Source organism: Procambarus clarkii, chromosome 40 (assembly GCF_040958095.1).
Source record: "Procambarus clarkii isolate CNS0578487 chromosome 40, FALCON_Pclarkii_2.0, whole genome shotgun sequence".
Taxonomy (NCBI): Eukaryota; Metazoa; Arthropoda; class Malacostraca; order Decapoda; family Cambaridae; genus Procambarus; species Procambarus clarkii.
Genome location: NC_091189.1, coordinates 19,287,444 through 19,301,746, shown reverse-complemented (window position 1 = coordinate 19,301,746; position 14,303 = coordinate 19,287,444). Strand labels below are relative to the sequence as shown.

General features: G+C 38.6%; 1 protein-coding gene across 1 annotated transcript in view; it reads left to right on the top strand.

The window, feature by feature from the left end:
* Positions 1-6,276, top strand: part of LOC123757756 (ephrin-B1) — a 254,137-nt gene extending 247,861 nt beyond the window's left edge. The window contains exon 6 of the mRNA XM_069338808.1: positions 1-6,276. This exon is cut by the window's left edge and continues 668 nt beyond it. The gene's annotated coding sequence lies outside the window, so the exon portion shown is untranslated.
* The last annotated feature ends 8,027 nt before the right edge of the window (positions 6,277-14,303 follow it).

The window sequence follows — 14,303 nt, the reverse complement described above, 5'->3', positions numbered from 1 at the left end:
GATGTATGATTTGTCAGTCTCTAGAGTTTATGGAGGCTTCTTGTCATTTTTTTACTTGTGACCACAAGGTATGTTGGATAAATTTGTGTATTTGTATGAAGCAGACTGATGTGGAATGTTTATAAATGTGTTAAATAACTTGGATCATTACTCGAGCTTTTGCCCCAGGGGAGTTGGTGACCACTTCTCAAGGTTATTTTATCCTCATTCATGCCTCTTCTCATTAGCATTTTCCATCACTGTCATCATCATCATCATCATCTTTATGCTTTAGTATTTGTATATATGTTCGTTATTTAATGTATTTTGGTTATGCCTTCTTGGTAATTTATGCCAGTGTTGGTCAGCTGCAGACATGTTTCATCAAAGCTTCTTGAATTGATCAACGAGCTCATTCTTTCCAACTCCCTAATTCATTAAATTGCAATTTGTCTTTACTCTCATCCTTGCTCATCTAATTGCTTGGATGGATAAGCTCTACTTTCACATGCAACTTGGATGGTTAAGCTCTGCTCTCTCACATGCAACTTCATATACTGAATAGATTTTATTTAATGGCCTGTATTTTATAAATTAATGTGAACAACATTGATATTCCTCTCAATTCATGGCAATCAATCATTTGCCAAGTATCGTGCATTACAGCATAAATATTCTTGATTATTGTACTAGGCATCATGTTGACGACTTATAGGGAAAGTTTTATGTGTGTGCATTATTTTGCAGCAACTTTAACAGAGGGCTTAAGATGTGTTGCATTTTTTGTCTTTGTTTCACCGAGTCAAAATCTAGCTCAGTAGCTGGTATAAACTAGCATGATCAGTTAATATAAATATCTTACCCTTCCTTTTATATATTGCTATGTTCACTTCAATTAGATTATACTAGGTGAGTTTTTTTTTACAATGTTTCCATTAAATCCATTAAAAGTTGTTTAAAAATACAAAAATTGCTAGCCAGTTTTTTGAAGAAGTTATTATCAGGTTTAAATATTATATATAAAACTAGTGTAATTCTCAAGGCATATGTGTTTATAGAGCAAAAGTAGTACATTAAATAATGCCTTTGTGACCTATAGATAATTGTAAGAGATGCTGGTGCTGCTAAATGGTGTGAACATAGCCATTGACTCTCCTGGATCAAAAATATATATTTTGTGGCAGCTCATGTGTATGATCAAAACAGATACAGTACTTAGAGTGTATAAAACTTATGCGAGGGAATGTTGGGCTCCTTAGTGGTGTCATATAAAGGTTGATGGGAGCACCTTGGTATGAGAGGTGTATGGCAGGCCATCGACACCAGTCGTGTAGTGGAGCATATCGTGGTGGTGCAGTCACACTTGCTGACCAATGTAACCAACATACTACAGCTCTTGCCTGTGTTTGCACAATTACATGGGTATTAGAAATTAGAAGATTATTAATATAAAATTTTATGTTGACAGTTTACTGTAAACTTCAAGTTTACTGCACCATCACCTGGATGAAAAAAAAATCATTTACCACTGTATGTGATAGCCTTTGGCCATGGATATTTGTCCTTTTATGTTTAACATTATTTACTTCTTGTCAAGTACTTGATAAACAGTGCTTTGTATATAGTGACTGATGGAATGCTGTTATCAGACAAGTTGAATTCATGACATGTGGGTCAAACACAGTAAGCTGTAAGGAAGATCCTATATCGTTAAGAGAAGCACTTAGGCTAAGCTCCACTGGTTAAGATGCTCTATGACAATCTTGGGTATGTCTGATACATTTAAATTGTAGATAAATCAGTTTGAGGATCTTGTGGGGTTCATATGTGAATCTTAAGGATTAGGATCTGCTAGAACTTGTCTACTCACTTGTGTTAAAGAGAATGCGGGGGTAAGGAGATACTGTATATTGGAACTCTCAGGTGGAGTCCTCAACATTAAGGTGAGTTCAGGTGCTCAAAGAACAGGCAAAGTAGTTTTCTCAAAAAACAGAAAATCCTACAAAATAGGTATTTTTTTTGTTTTGATATACTGTATGTATATGAATAGATCTTAAAATTGTACATGGTATTATATTAACGTAACTCAATGGCCACAATTCATAGCTTATTTCCAATCTTGACCTGTTCTGTAGCCACTATAACATGCCTATAATTTGAGCAACAAAATGTTTAGTGACAATAGCCTCAAATAGGTGAGTTTCAACATGCCAGGCAATAATAAGGATGGATGCTGCTTTGTTTTAAAATTATATAAATATGCTGTGTGTATGTACGTACATGTACATGCACGCGTACACACACACACACATACACACACACACACACACACACACACACACACACACACACACACACACACACACACACACACACACACACACACACGCACACACACAAAGGTGCAAAGATATGCTACTAAATGGCTCCCAGAATTGAAGGGCAAGAGCTACGAGGAGAGGTTAGAGGCATTAAATATGCCAAAACTAGAAGACAGAAGAAAAAGAGGTGATATGATCACTACGTATAAAATAGTAACAGGAATTGATAAAATCGACAGGGAAGATATCCCGAGACCTGGAACTTCAAGAACAAGAGGTCATAGATTTAAACTAACTAAACAAAGATGCCGAAGAAATATAAGAAAATTCACTTTTGCAAAGAGTGGTAGACGGTTGGAACAAGTTAAGTGAGAAGGTGGTGGAGGCCAAAACCGTCAGTAGCTTCAAAGCATTACATGACAAAGAGTTCTCGGTAGACGGGACACCACGAGCGTAGCTCTCATCCTGTAACTACACTTGGGTAATTACACACACACGGCTGAGCGGACAGCATTCGGTGGTTACAGTCCAAAGGGCCCATGGTTCGATTCCCAACCAAGGCAGAAACAAATAGGCAGTGTCTTATACCTAATGCCACTGTTCACCTAGAAATAAATAGGGACCTGGGAGTTAAAATATCTCCTGAGGGCTGCATCCTAGGCATCTGTGTGTGAGAAATATATGTACTGTAGATATGAGGAAAATAGGTCAGAAGTCCGTACATTTGACAACCAACATTAGAAAGGTGGGGTCCAAGAGCTAATAGCTCAATCCTGCAGGTAGAAATAGTAAATACAAATAGTAAATCTAAACATGTATGTCATGCTTAATAGCTAGAGCTGCCTAACTAGCTGAATCTTGTTAAAAATGTATTTCTAACAAGATTTTGACATTATAGACAAGTTTAATAAACAAAATGCAATTTTTTTGGTTATAATCTGACCCAAAATTAACTTGTGGCATATTTAGTTTAGGTTGCTTATGGCTCAATATGGCCTAACATGTAAAACAAGGTCTAAGATAATAATTCATGTAGTTAATATAATAAGGGGAACAAATTTAGAAAAGTATATAAAAATCACTTTGGCTGTTAGGCAAAATGACCCGTGCATACTAGGCCTAGTAGTATGGTCCTGGCTATTAGGTAGGAGGTACGACATACAACACAAACATACACACTTAGATAATTACCACTTAGTGTAGTAATTAAACACAATTACCACTTGGGATCTCTCACACAAATAACACATGCATGCACAAGCACACACGCACGCGCGCACACACACACACACACACACACACACACACACACACACACACACACACACACACACACACACACACACACACACACACACACACACACTATGCACAGTGTATAATAATTTTGTGTAAGGAGAGGGGCATTATAACCAGTAATGTTTTAATATTTTTGTGTTTTTGCAATGCAAGATTTAACTCATTAAACACAGCAATATAAGTAAGCATTGCCTCATTTATTTCCAGACTTAGAGGCAGTACAAAGCTTATTGTTTCTCTCAACCACATTCTTGCCATGTAACAATATTTTGGTGTTGTTCCAAGTGCCTTTTGTAAATTGAAATTGTTAGAAAATTATATAAATTCTAGGGAACATGTTAACGATTACTAGGACTTGGAGGTTAACCGAGACTTGATAAAAAGGCAGTAACAGTAATATACAAGATTTTGTAAATTGTACAATTAGAAATTTTCTAGTACACGAAACCGAATGGTTTAAGCTAACAGTATACTTATAGTTGTAATAAGAATAATGTAGCATGCATCTCACCACAAACACACACTCCAATTTTGTTTTTGCCAAACAAATGCTCATTTTGATTCAAAGACACTTAAAGCAAAAACCATTTCTCCCACATTGTTATTCATGCCACTACCCGTTTTTTACCAGGTCTAGTTGATAATGCTTTGGCAGCATAATTTACACCATACAAAGAACATATTGCTAGTTACACATCATTGATGTGGTGACTGCCGTGTGTAGTTGTCAACATGTGACGTGCTGTTACGCAATTCAACCAGTTTATGTACAGTACACTCAAAGTTTTATCTTGAATGTACCCATATCAGTGAGCCACTTTAGAGAACTGTACATAGCATCTGTGTCACTGGTAACTGTACTATGCCATAGCAGCAGTAGTGATTGTATGTAGACTTTTTTCTCATAGTGCTTTTTCTTTTAAGGCTGTATTTAGAAGATGTCCATGTTCCAAATGCCCCAATATTTTCCTCCATATGGGAGTTCTGACAATTGAAAGTTGATCATATAACTAATTACATGGATACAAAATTAGATTAATAGCAGAACATAGCCCATTATGCTTATTTCAGTATTTTTTTTTTTTTTTTATTCATTCAATATTATATCACTGCCAGTTTTACTTTACATCTTCCATTTGCCTATTTTTATCATGTTTAAAGAATAAATTTTCTGATTTCTAAAGAACTGTTGTTAGAGAGTCGCATGTTTTAAGTATACGTGGGCAGCAGAAAATGGAAATTACTGAATGCATTGTTAGCAACATTTAAAGTTAACATATTATTTGATGTTATAGAAAATTCTTGCTCATATAGTTTGAGAAGTTATTACCAGCGTTCTTTTTTCTAAATTGGTTTCACTGTTTTCTTCATGCACAATGAACCATAAGTGAATGAAATATGCACATGTGGGTCAACCCGCTCTGTACTTACTGACTCAACTCGAATCTTCTCCATTAGGGTAATGTTTTAGTATTCCTTTTACCATATCACAAGTCTATAGCAAATAAATTTAGTAATATCAACAGTGGACTAGTCTTACACACATCAAAGAGTTGAAGCCTTTGACTAACTACTGTGGCAATACCCATTTCAAGTTGAAATGTGTAACTTAAGTTTGTTGTATTTCACCATAACGTAGTTGGTGACTTCTACTCTGACTTGTGTTCAACCCAGAACTATGTACTTACAGCCCCTCCCTACTCTCGTCAAAGTCTCAAGTACCAGATCCTTAGTGTTCCATAATATACTGACCCTCAACAATCCTACTCATAACTTAGAATGTAAACACATTACTGGTTTAGAGTAAATTTAGTGTTCTGAAAAGGTTGTTGTCGCAAATTGTAGGATGAAATTATATTTTTTCTTCTGTTCTCATTATGGCTCATGAATGTATTTTGAAGATGACTTTTTTGAAGATGCTCCATTTATATTTTTTCTGTAAATGAGAAATCACACAATGAATCCTAACCAATGTATAAGTGAGTAATTTAGCAGTGATATGTGCTAATTTGTGGTTTCAGTGTGGCTTGGAATTCCACTTGTTGAACAGGAGGAATGTTGTCCAAGTCATAAAGAAATATACTTGGCACACACAGTCGTCGATCCCATTGCAAAAAGTCCGTACCATAGACTAGCCCCAAGTCTCATACACTCGCCCTTCATATGCCATTCCCTGGTCATAATATAGTATTCCAGTAGAAAAATGCCACAATAACTTTTTCACACGTTGAGGACTATCAGGGTAATTACAGAGTGCAAAGATAATAAAATGAATGGTGGCAATTTCTCTGCAGGAATATTGCTGGCTTGCAATTAAGTTCCACTCCACTGGTGTGAGAGTATTTATGTATTACATAGCTGTAAATGACAACCCCCCACACAATTTATTATGTAACACGTGAAATCCTTACCCTCTGCAATGCCAACAACCCCCACACTCATCACATGACTACTCCATCTTATGTACCCGGCAGTAACAAAGATTGCCGAGTGCGTGAAAATACGGTAGTGATGAAGTCACTTTACTGTTTGAGACAGAAGTACGGAGGATCAAGGAATGATGTTTCTGTAAATGTGTACTGTATTTATAATTTATCGTCCTCACTGATTCCGTATTTGCCAAAAGGAAATATTTTATAATTGACTTTTGTACATAATAAAGTTACTGTAATCTAAATTTTTGGCATTTTAAATCCTTAACATGTAGCATCTAAAAATAACAATGACAAATATACAAGAATTGGGCAACTCCTATTTACTGTACACACAACCAAATTTTTAAAAGTTACAAGCATGGTTTGAAAATGATAATTTCTATGATACCTTTTGAAAATAGGGTTACAAATCTGTTTAACAGGACATGGAAAAAAAACACTGGGTTCAAGTAATTATCAAAATGTGCCAAGCTGGGAAGACTAGCATCTACTGTGTCATAATAAAAAAAAAATGCTGCTAAATATCACACAGGATGCCAATACGAGGACAAAATGTCATAAGGGAGAGATATAGGTATCATATTTGGCAAGGATTCTATTGACATTAGGTTAGCAAAATTAACAATTATTTTGAATATTGGGAGATTGTACAAAAAGGTGTATGACTTGGGACAATGCAGTTCAGACAAAGAGCAGGACATTGTTACATTAAGTACCCATGAGTTAAGTAAGTGTGACCAATACACAACCTAGCCAGGGCCATTTCCCATTGTCTATTATGGTGGTAGGATGATAGCCAAGAGAAAAGATCACCTATAAGTATGTAGTTTGTTACCTGTAATGCCAGCCTAATAACCCTGTCAATGGTCACAGATTGCAAAATAAATGACTGGGTAGAAACATGAAAAAGGAATCCCTCTCCGGGAAATTTTGAAATTATGAATAGCCTTCTTGGCAGTGGTGTGCACTGTTCATTTAAGTTAACGTCAATATGGCTGGAAACCTAACAAAATTTGATTGTCTTGTATCCACTAGATATAAGAAATGGCCAGTTTTGGATTTCGACCACCACTAGATGCAAAGGGTTAAAAAGACACTAGAGCCATGAGGGCACTTCAAGAGTCAATCATAACGACACAGGAAGGTGACATCAAAGAAGCAGCTGCTGAATAGCCTACAAAATTTATAAAGTTCCACTGTGAAGATTTTAGTCTCTGGGGGCAGGCAGTTCATATAGGTGTGATCAGGAAAAAATGGAGTAAGTAGCCAACAACTTCGGCAGACAGACCAATCTGTGAACGAGATTGGTCTGTCGTTCACACAGACCAATGGAGTGTGAGAGGAAAAGTAGCTACGTCTCAAGAGTCATCAGCCTCTATTATCTTGTTTATAGTGCCTCTTGCCTCTTAAGGAAAAGTTCAAGGAAAATGCTTTACAGAATAGTAGGAGGGAGGGGGGGGGGTTATAAGCCTTCACCATATAGGACAGGGCCTTGCAAAAAGTTCACAAATGGGGCCTTCCAATGGGGGTCGGGGGTCAAAGCAGAAACAACACACATAGATGTTGCCAATGTGAACCGATTGAGAATCTTGGAAACAAATTACACTTGCAGAAAAAGTAAGGCAATTGAGGACACGGGTTCCTCCCAAGGACAATGGGTCAAAGCACGGCAGAAGCGGGAGTGAGGATATTGCAGGGAGCCGCCACATGAGATGGCAAAGGCAATAACAGCTGACGATATTGTAGAGAGGGAGGACGCCGGTTTCAACAGGGAATGAATGAAAGGCACTAGAGCAGAGGCGTAACCCAGTACTGTATGGTGCAGAGCATCAAGACAATGAATATGCAGGACAGCCATAAAACCAGCGTTGAATGTAATGAAACGTCAATTTCTGAGTGATGTAATAACCCTCTGACCTCTATGATCCTGAATTGTAATAACCCTGTTATCTTGTGATCTTGTTCTGAACGCTAAACCTGTTGTAATTCTCTTTCTCTCTTCATTCAGACCCCCCCAGCTTAACACTGTTACAGTCTAGTATGACCCCTCACTGGACTGCCACGAATATATGAGGAATATTAAATGAGGAAGATACATCAAGGACAAAGGTTATTAATTTATAACAAAATAATAAAAAATCATTAAACACTGCCACCACCTTCCCGACCACCCATACCTGAATGTGTCTATCACCGATCCCCCAGGAAGGCAAGGAATCAGTAATCATATGGGACTCCCGGGTAATATGAATTTCAGTAATAAATTTTGGGAAATTAGTTTGTTTAATTTACGTTACTTATTTAAATCCAAGGGCAACTTTAGTATCTATTAACTGTAGGAAAACATGGGGGTTTCCAATTTAACACATAAAAATGACCAAGTAGAGAAATATATCAAAGGGGAGTTAAGTGAATACCACTAGACAAGTTATACAATTTATTTTATGAAACATGTAAATTAAGTCAATTTGAACATATACCCTATTCTATTCTATTCCCCTAGAGGCACAATGGATATCTACTGAGGACACGAATCAAGTGCACAATACCTTACAACCACACTGAGGCCAAGATGAGGATGGCTGCCCTCAGCCCCTGGGGATGCGGGCTTGCGGCCCCTTATTCCACACACTCCCTAGACACACTGATGAAATTTTGTTTTACCAGCTCTCTCCAGCTATGCGAAGGGGACAAGGTACCACTGTATTGGATACTCGCGTCTAGTGTACCTCCCGAGCAATGTTTACAAAACTGATAATTTATGTTCAAGCCTGTCTCCTCCAAGATAAAGAGTAGGGACATTTGACTCGCCTGGTATGGGGAAGAGACCGGTGAGAGGGGAAAGAGAGGGACTTGAGAGGGGGATGGAGAGGGACATCCGAGTGGGGAGGATTGAGTGGGGGAAGCCAAAGGTACCACGAGGCAAGACCACCCTTAGGTCAACCTCTTGGTCCTTGACAAATGGGCGACAGGGGGGGGGTGAAAGGGGGAGACGAATGACGGGCAAGGGGAGGGGAGAAAGAGAGAAGGAAGGAGGGGAGAGGGGAGAAGGGAGAACCAATGATCTGAGCACCAGATCATTACAGTGACCCCCGGAGCATCTCTGAAGCTATTATACATTGATCAGTGCCATACTACTAGATACCATCAATCGCGGAGCTCTGTTGGTCTACCGTAGACCATGAGCCAGAACCTGGCCTACGAAAACTATACATTTAAAGCTTAATCATACTTGCCACCAACATGGAAGCACCCAGAAAGATAGGCGAACCAAAACAAACTACTACATAGTTTAAAAGCGAGACTGCAGCCTCAAAATTGTCAAAAGAACTCGCCCAAATAATTAAAACAAACCACCAAAACTTAGTGAAACTAGCGCCCACTAATTTGGCCCCCCTCCTCGTTTGGGGGGAGGAGTGAGGTGTACCAGGTCACCCCACCCTCAGTTCGTTGATGATGAAACAAACCGACGCCCAGGGGGAGGGAAGGTGTCGGGGAACTTCTGGGGCTCATCCAGAAAGTGGCGTTTCATTACACTCAGTGCTGATTTTCTGGGGAAAGCCCCATCGGCTTCCTGAGGCTAATTACCTACAGGGAAAACAAGAAAAGGGCACTTACCAGGGAGAGGGTAGCACTGCAGGTATTAAGCCGACACCGTTGACCGCGACACATGAACCAAAGCAGTTGTGTGTGTGCTGCAGTCGTGTGCGGTCGTACTGTAAGCGCTTCTGGATATTGTGAATTTGTGCTCAACTGTTACAGTGATACAGTGCCTTTACGTGTCGAGGAAATGGCAGAGACGGTCTGCCTAAGTGATAGACAATCCTGCACTAAGCCTGAAGAATATGAGAGTGAGGATGACAGACAATATGATACCAGGTCATATCAGGTAGCAATGACCAAAAAGAAACAGCGAAATATTCACAGACAGCTTAGTGACATTGAAGATGAAATAAAAATGGGGCCGAAAAATTGCAGTGATCTACGTCAGGCACTAGAGTAGTGCTGCAAACTTCCAGACATTCTCAACAGGAAACCCTAACCAGCATGACGCAAGAGATGCAGATAAATAGAAGAAAACGGCTGTTATTCCTTACAACGTACCAACTGAACTTTCATCAAAAGCTGGAGTGGACGGTTCACCGAGCTAAGGAGTGGTGAATATGAACCACTATTTAAAGGGGGTGTCCACCGGCCCTACAATTCAATTACGGGTGTTACGACTCTGGGTTCCTTAGATGGAAACCAGAGGTCAATTTGAGCTCTAAATAATGACTATACTTTAGTTCATAGAATTGGATCATGTGAGAAGGCTATTTAATTACAATAATATTTATATCAGAGCTTAAAACCGGGAGTATGCCTTATTCCCGTTACCCTTGCCAAACGTAAGATGAATCTTGTTTCTCACAGAGCATTCAGTCTGAGCTAGTTGTCAATTAATTATAACATTGAACTAATTATTAACTATCCTTAGAACTAGTAAAGTAAACAGTATTGTACGTCGGTGAAGATTTGTAATATTTATAAGCTGCACGATCAGCTAGTTATCTCCCCGGCAACAACAACTGGAGAGAGCTCGGACTGGAAGCTCCTCCAGTCTTCTCTGTTCGAGCTGTGGTTGAGACAACATCTCCCTGTGTGGCTCAGTCTCCCTTCTCCTCATTCTCTTTCCCTTCCCTTAAGCTACCGTAACCGCTAAGATAAGTATCGTCCTGTACTACCGTGATACTAGTTAGGCTTATGTGTAATTTGTATAGATATTGTGTAGTATAAGCCATTGTTCTGGGCATCCCTAAGTGTTTGTGTTGTGATAGGGTACCACGTGGGGCTTACTACCCCAAGCTGCTTCAAGCTTTCGAGTTCTTTTCAAGTAGACTTTACCCTAGCTTGTCCTAATTTATTTATTTATTTATTTATTTATTTATATATATACAAAAAGGTACATTGGGTTTGAGAGAATACATTGGATAGTACAGTATTTACACTCTTGAAAAGTCACTAGTACGCACAGCATTTCGGGCAGGTCCTTAATCTAGCAGATAATTTTAAGTAGGTAATTTCAATCAGAATTGATAAATGATAAAGATACATTACAAGAGAAAAATGAGATGAGAGAGATAAGTAGGTATATTAAAGCACATTGTTATATTAAAGCTCTGATTAATTACATTGACAGCTTGATTAGTAATTTAAACAAAGTTAATAGACACCAAACAGCAGATTGACAGCACATATAAGACAGCAATGATCACAATGGTAAAGATGTTCAGATTGGGTACATAAAGATTGGGAGACTGGGTAGCAAAAGATACAGATAAACAAGATTTATAAACACCATACAACAGATTGGCAGCACATATAAGAAAACAGCAATGATCACAATGGTAAAGATGTTCAAATTGGAAACATAAAGGTTGGGAGATTGGGTAGCAATTGATACAGTGCAATTTTAAGGCAAAAAGTGAAAAACTAAGAAGATGAAATTAGGTACTTTTTAGTATTGATTTTGAATGATGTAAAAGTTGGACAGCTTTTCAAATCAGTAGGGAGTGAGTTCCATAAACTGGGTCCCTTTGTAAAACCTTGTATCCTGCCTAAGTGGACCAAGGCTTTAAACGTAAGATAGTGTGGTAAAGTAGTTATTGTTATTGTTGTTAATGTATATGAGGGGTTGTTAAGAGGGTTTAATAAATAAATTAGTTTTTGAGGTGTATCCCTTAATCCTGTTGTAGTGGTGTAGATGATTGTATCCCAGACGACAGATCTGTTTCTAAAACTTTAAAGCATAACAGGAACCTATGTTCCTTGGGGGCCGGGCCTATTTATGCCACTAATTTTGATACATCTTGATTCTAGCTGTTGGCCCTTATCATTAGTACTCCATATACCCCTCATAACAGCAAGCAAATTTGTAACAACGGGTTCACTATAGCCCACGCCACATGGACACTTCGTTCTGAGTAGCTAAATCTGAAACAACAACAACAACGGCCCTACATAACAGTTGGATTTAAGAATATTGTGATGGTTACTCCAAAAGAAAGTATGATATACACCAAGGTCATAGTTTTTAAGTATCCAACTTATTTGGATCCTGATTTTCTTCTTCTCATCAATGATAGTGTTGTGTGGGCTAAGAGGAACAGTGTTCGTGGTGAGAAACAAAGCCAGATTGTTGCCTTGGTAAAGGGTCTGGCTCCAGAAAGAATTTTTGAGCAAAGGTTAGGAACAGGAAACTAGTAAAATACATTGAGGAGCCAACATTATGCATGAAGTGTTCTCGTTGGGGACATATGGCTTGGAAATGCCAGTTTGACCCCAGATATCGGTACTGTGGTACCGATGTGGTATGACTGTGGTATGACTGGCGAGAGTGTAGTCAAAATTAAAAACGGTGAAAAAATCGTCCCATCTTGTTGCAGTTGTCGAGGCAGCCACAATGCTGGTTCCTATCTATGTCGCATGAAGCCTCATCTGAGAGACTCTAGGACGGGTCCTACAAGTAGGATATATGTATCCATGAAGGAAGGAAAGATTGTCCATCAGGAACATAGAGGAAACAGCTGGAAGCCAATGGCAGCGTCTATGAACAATGTGTGGGAGAAAGGAACGGAGACAATTAAGGCGAGCCTAGGGATAGTAGGAAATGCAGCTGAAAAAATTAAACCTTGTGGAAACAAGGTTCAGGACAATATAGTGAACTCGGAGGTTGGTACTCAAATATTGGAATATCTAAAAAACACTAGACAAGAGGATTGAGGCATTAGAAAAATTAGCTATGGAGGGTAGACGGGGTGAAGGTGGTGGTGAAACAGGACGTGAAATGGAAAATGAAACGGGACGTGAAATGGAAAGTGAAACAGGACGTGAAATGGAAAGTGAAACAGGACGTGGACTGGAAAGTGAAACAGGACGTGAAATAGAAAGTGAAACAAGACGTGAAATGGAAAGTGAAACAGGACGTGAAATGGAAAGTGAAAAGTGCGTAGAAGAAAGTAAGGAAGAACATGACGTATTGATGATAGAGGATAGTCAAGAAAATGAACTTTCTAGTAGTGTTAGCGGTGTTCAACCTTCTGTAGTGACAAATGTTGAAACAAAGGTTAAAGCAAAACGGCATACAGAATTAAAAAATATATATATATGAATAATAATACCTCTGATGTTAGTAGATGTTGTGCAAGTGAGGAGAAAGCAAAAATGTTACAGTGTTGGGAAAGTCTGTCTGAGAAACTCGTATCTCATGGAATGTGATGGACAGGGCGAAGGTAGTTTTATTATTAATCATGGATGAAAGTAGAGTGAGAATATTATCTTGGAGCGTTAATGGGTTAAAATCTAGCGCGGTGGATGTACACTATTACACTCTTAGATAGTACTATATTAACCTGAAATGTTAAATGGGATTCTTGTATTTGTACTCACTGAATTTGTGCACCCCTTGAAATTGAATTGAAATTGAAATAAGTTTATTGAGGTAAAATACACACAAAGGGATGAGGTAGCTCAAGCTATTCTCACCCCGTTCAGTACAACGTGTTAGTACATACATAGACACACATCACAAACAATAAACCTGTTACCAAACATTCTGAGAGATAAACATGTACATTTCCTCCTTCACAAGTGGTATGGTATCAGACGTACACAAATACTTTTATGACCTAGTTATACGGATAATTCAACAAAATATTACAGTCTTGGTGCAAAATTCTTATATCTCTCAAGAATATCATCAACCTTTCCTTTGTGACACATCCAGGCTATTTGCTCAGGAACAGTCCTTATCTCAGTGTTTATATACATTAATCAACGGACAATCAAGAACATAATGGGCAAGGGTGTGAGACCTTAACATACCACATAGTTTACACTTCGTGTCATTATCATGAACGCCTATCCCATATTCCCAGTAATATTTGTACCCAAGCCTGAGCCGCATGTACACAGAGTCACTCCAAGCATTTCTCCTTTTACCATAAGTGAAAAGGGTGTTTTGACTCACATACATGTAGTGTTGCATGGTTAGACTTCTCTCATACATTATCCCTCTCCTCTCCACTCCTGCCTGTGCCTGAATATTTCTGATTTTGCTTCTTATTTGTCTCATTGTGAATTCACATTCAATGTCAATTTGTGGTTTTGATGTGGCACGTTTGGCCAAGTCATCCGCCACCTCGTTGAGCACTATTCCAACATGAGATGGAATCCACATGAATTTCACACTATGACCTTTCAGCTGTATCTCAGCTATTCTTCTCTTACA